The sequence below is a fragment of the Miscanthus floridulus genome, chromosome 2, assembly GCF_019320115.1.
Source record: "Miscanthus floridulus cultivar M001 chromosome 2, ASM1932011v1, whole genome shotgun sequence".
In the NCBI taxonomy this organism is placed as follows: Eukaryota; Viridiplantae; Streptophyta; class Magnoliopsida; order Poales; family Poaceae; genus Miscanthus; species Miscanthus floridulus.
In genome coordinates, this window is record NC_089581.1 from 6,506,442 (window position 1) to 6,511,691 (window position 5,250).

Genomic DNA, 5,250 nt, shown 5'->3' on the forward strand with positions numbered 1-5,250 from the left:
TTCCTACAAGTTTACCTTTTTATAATATTAATTATCTCTAATTAATTATATAGCTTCCTAAGAATATAATCAACTATGTGAACAAGTTAGACTAGCAGGTAGATCATTATTTTAAGAGACTAACAAAACTGGTTTCATCATTTTTGGACACCTACATAATTTTATTTGTATTTTTGCAAGTTAAACTAGAAACCGATATTTGAAAAGCATTTAAATAATGGAAAAACCGGCGGCCCCTAACCGGCCCAATGGCCCAGCACGGTCAGGTCCGGCGGACGCAGGCCAGCGGCCCACGAGCGCGCGCAGCACAGGCCGGCCCAGGCGGGGCAAGCGGCCAATGCGTGTCGGCCCAAGGCCGACCCAGCGGGGCAGTCAGCGACGGTGTGGGCGGCCCAGCAAACTGGCCCACGCGGCCAGGAGGCCCGCGCGCGCCAACGTTTCGCAGAAACAACCCTAGCTTTCAGCGAAATCAACCTATAGTCCTTCCACTATTTCTCTCTTTCTCTGACAATTTCATCCAGCCCCCTGACTTCCTCCTAATTTGAGCGCACCAGTCCCCGGCGACCCCAGGCGCGACGGCAAGGCTCCGGCCGGCACTGCCCCGCTACGCCGGACAGCAAAGCGAGGCGCCAACCAAAGGAATAGGCCGACGAGCACCGCGGGGCCAAAACGAAACCCAAGATGCCGAGTAGAGACCGAACGGTGACTTCTAACACTCTGACCACGCCGACGGCTACAAGCAATAGTGGCGCAACTGTTCCGGCGTCCTGCGTCCTCGGAGATGGAAACGAAAGGATGTGAGAGCAACAGTACCTTACCCCGGACACGGCTACGGTATCGACTGGAGTGGAAACGACCCGTGCTAGGCTGGCCACGAGCACGGTGAAGGACAGCAGCACTCCAAGCGTGGCGTGGCCGTGTCAGCTCGTCGCCGGTGGAGATCCTGACCAAGCCGAGATGAGCATACGGATAAGCAGGATAAGGCGAGTTAGAAATCACCTTCAATCGAACCGCTACCTCAGCTCTGGGCCTTACCCCCAAGCCTGCTCTGTAGCAGCGGTGAACAGACCGGCGGCGACGGGAGTGCCAAATTGGCCGGCAAACGTGCACCTCTGGTTCTCCAAGCGGGTTGGGCGTTTAGCTAACTTCGTGACCTAGCTTCTGACGTGAAGAATCGACTCGAGACGGACCACCCGTTGAATTTGAACGGCGCCCGCCGACCGCAGCATAAGGGCATGGCAGGGCACAGGGGACGGCAGTGCGCGACACAGGGCGGGCCTGACTTGCTGTGGCGTGCGAGTGACAAGGCGATGGCGCTACGGGACAGCGGAGACGGCGTCCACTCGACGGGACCACCTGGCCTTGCCTGCGCGCGAGCGGCGGAAATGGACAACCGAGTGCGCGGGAAAGCCATCGACAGCCCGACAAGGCGGTAGCACGACGCGACAGCGGAGCGAGGCAGTTGCCGCGGGGTAAATAGCTCGGTGGTAGCTGGATTGGGTGGCGAGGCAGGAACCACGTCGACCCGAAGGCTTCTACCACGGCACCGGCCTGGCCGTGCCTAGCTCCTCCAGCAGCGCGCACCCACCACCCCGCGGCCGCGACCATGCACAAACGGGCCGGCCAAACGGTGACAGCACACCCACGAGGCAACCCCAGGGCAACAGCAAGGGCGGGCGCGGCACATGCGTGAAGGGCGTCGGAAAGCGACAGCGCGACGTGGTAGAGGTGGTGATCACGGACAGACGGCTGATCGGCCGAAACAAGTATCATGCACGCTTTTTAAAGTGACGCCAAAACTGCCAAACAGTGTGGTTAAGGTTCGTCCAACCTCACTAACTCAAAGTCCACACCACCAACTTGCTAGGGAAACACTCGGCGCGACCAAAGAGCGACAAGGGTAAAAGATACGAGAAAGCCAACATGAGTTCGTCGCACAGCGCGCCGGTTCGCGAACAGGGCACCGAACGTAGCTCTTCGTGCGTTCTAAGAGTTTCGAGCCATTCTTGGGATAACCCCGCTACGTCCAACCATTCTACGAACCAAAACACTTACGATGATACAACTAGCGATATAATAATATAAAGTTAGCGTTTAAGGATTTAGCGAGAATTTAAATGCTAACACGTCATTGTCAATCATTTCTGACTTAGGAAATTATAACTTTTAGTTTTGACCGCATCCCAGAACTATTCAACTAGCTAGTGCGATATAACTTGCCATGAGTGATACTTTAAAACCTAAGTTAAGACTTTTAAAGCCCGTGAAGCTCGTTTCGGTAAAACCTGTTAGGTCAAAATTGTGGCGCTAAACAAGATCGTAACACCGGGGTGTTACAACCAACCCCCCTTAAAAAGAATCTCGTCCCGAGATTCGAAACTGGAAGCAGAAAAGGGGAAACGCGATTACATTCCGTAGATCAGGGACTACACGAAAGATTACACGACTTCGAATACTAAGCCACACGGAGATCTAGGGATACATGGTTAAGAGCAACTTGATACAACCAAGACCTACTCCCAAAGTCGGGATAGACGAGGACAATGGAGAAACAACAAGATAATGATTATCCAAAACATGGCGTAGCACCAACAAATCCAGAAACAGTCGACTGAGAAGTAAAACATCGTGAACCCTAAGATTGACTACCCAAAAGGGAACTCGAACTTCTTCGACGAACCGGATCCTTCCTTCTTCTTCGATCACACCATCACCTCAGACAGACGAACATAGCTTCACAACATCGACTGGATTTCGTAGTTCTGCTCCAAAGGTGAGGGGAAATGGGGATGAAGGAGAAAAGCAAGGACCAAGGGTATTTATAGAGGCGAACGAAGAGGGGAAAAGCAACACATCGACGGCGGATGCGGCGGGGCTGGAATACACAGACGGTGCATGATGTGGAGATAAGGTCAGAAACATGGCGCGCTTCCTGCGCGAGCGGCGGAGGGGGAAATAAAGGAGAGTAGAGGGGGGTCCGCTCGACGAGGCAGGCGTGCGGGCGGTCGTGTCACCAAAAGAAGAAGGAAAAGAAAGGAAAATGGGGGGGTCCGGTACGGGGACGAGGTGCGAGAGTCGGGAGCCGACCGGATGCTGGAAAAGGAGCAACGCACAGTGCACAAAGACGGTGTGCACTGCACGATGCCACGGTCACGCGAAAACGGGACGATAATGGACCCGACATCGACGGCGTTCGCAGGGCACGCAGCGAAATAACCCGGCATGCGTAGCACGGTCAACTAAGCACAGGGCTTGGGACAAAACGTCCACTCTGACTTTTGCAACTACTCCTGACTAACCACTGCTGACCTTCCTTGACCACATCCGTCTTTTCTGTAAACCCAGATCATGTCATACTTCCTTTCTCCAAACCATCTCCTTTTTACCTTGAAAGACACTTTTGCATCCCCATTATGGATTTCCCGTTTGAACACCTGAACATTTTCAAGGAGAAAACTTTAAAACAAAACAGTACGGCGGTGTAACTTGGTAAAGGTACTTGGTTAACAACCTCGATACCAGCGCATGCCGAGCAGCGTCACATGTGGCAGCTGTTCCACATGGAGCCCTTGGTTTCGTCGCGGCACCATAAGCTTTTAACCAGGCAACTATCACCAACTTACATGCCATGAAGGCAGTGGGGTCATAGACCACAGAGTAAGGGGTATCGCAAGGGAAAAATTCAAACAACAAAGGTTTCCCTCCACAACAAGGGACAAGGAATTTAAATCCAACGACGGATTTGTTTTAAAAAGATTCAAGTGTTCTGTTGGGACATCCAAAGTTAGTTGATACAGTGTCCAATAACATCCAATCACGACTGATCTGCTTGGCATCTGAATGACAACTTCTCTTGTAACCCGCTTAATATCGCTCTTGAAAACTTGGAGCACGCCGAACGAGGCTTTAAAGTAAATGAACGCAATAAACACAGCGAAATAATTAAAATGCATGTTCCAACGGTCTGATACGGGTACATCATATAGGCATTCATGCTCCCATTCACGACATAGCATTCATCTATGATCGGACGATCTCAACAACTACGGACGACAACAACGGCAAGAGTACAATACAGGGGGACAGCAACGAAAAACACTACTACTACGGTTACAGCATCCCAAGGCAACTACTCTACATCTTCTTGTGGCAATGGCTGAGTGAGAGGAATCAAGGGCTCTGCTTCTAACACTTCTGAGGGTGGAGGTGCGGGTGGTACTGCATCACCGGTTCTTCTTCTCTCTGGCGGGTGGAGAGGGATCCCTTCCAAGATCGGGGCATCCTGCCTTCCATCAACCAGCGACCTCCGCCTGGCCCTAGTGAACAGATAGGCCTCACCCAGCTGATGGACATGCCGATCTTCAGCCTCCCTCAGAGATTCCTCCATGGTAGCCTCCCGGCTCTCGGCAGCTGCAGCGCTGGCATGCGCGTCGGCGAGCTGCACCTGGAGCATCCGGTTGAAGATCTCAGCTTCCTCGGCACGCCGAAGGCACGCCCTTAGCTCCAAGGCTTGACGGTCGTACTGCTCATCCAGAGTGAGCAGGTACGTGGTCAAGTGCACCATGGTGGGACTGTCCTCTTGCACATCTCGTCCTTGCAAAGCCTCCATGCGAGCCCTCCATGCCCGCCGATTCTTGTCTAAAGGAGGAAAGAACCGCATGGGGGTACGAGCAATGGGTTCTTCATAGATCTGGCAGAGGTACCGCAAGGCTTTGCGGGCCACAACCTGGTAGGTGTCGACGAAGCGAAACCCGGTTGCGGTCACACTCCAGGCTTCAGTGAGGTCGGGGAACTCTTCACTCTTCCCGATGTAGACGGTAACCTCACACCGCTCGGTGCCATGTTCCTCATACTCACGGCCCTCATACTCGGGGCGATCATTGACTCCGAGCTTTTGCAGGGTGGCATGCAGGATTCTGGGGAAACCCTCAATGTTCATGCAGTAGGTACTAACCCAGGCTCCTGCCATCTTTGGCGGTGGTTGCAAGGAAGGCTGAGCGAAAAGCTGGCTCAAGGAAAAGCTAAGCGAGCTAAAGTGCGCTGAGTGGTGGTACCAATGGCTAAGCCAGGCTCTACTTATAAAGGCGGAGCATTCAGTGGTCCTGGCGCGGTTCACCAGGGTTCCCGCGCGATATCACTACGGCGGATCGACCAAATTCCACGAGTTCGAGGCGAGCGATGTGCGATGCCATTACTGACTAGTACGACTGCAGGGCAAGGGTCCGACAAGAGCGCAGAAAGGGGGTACAG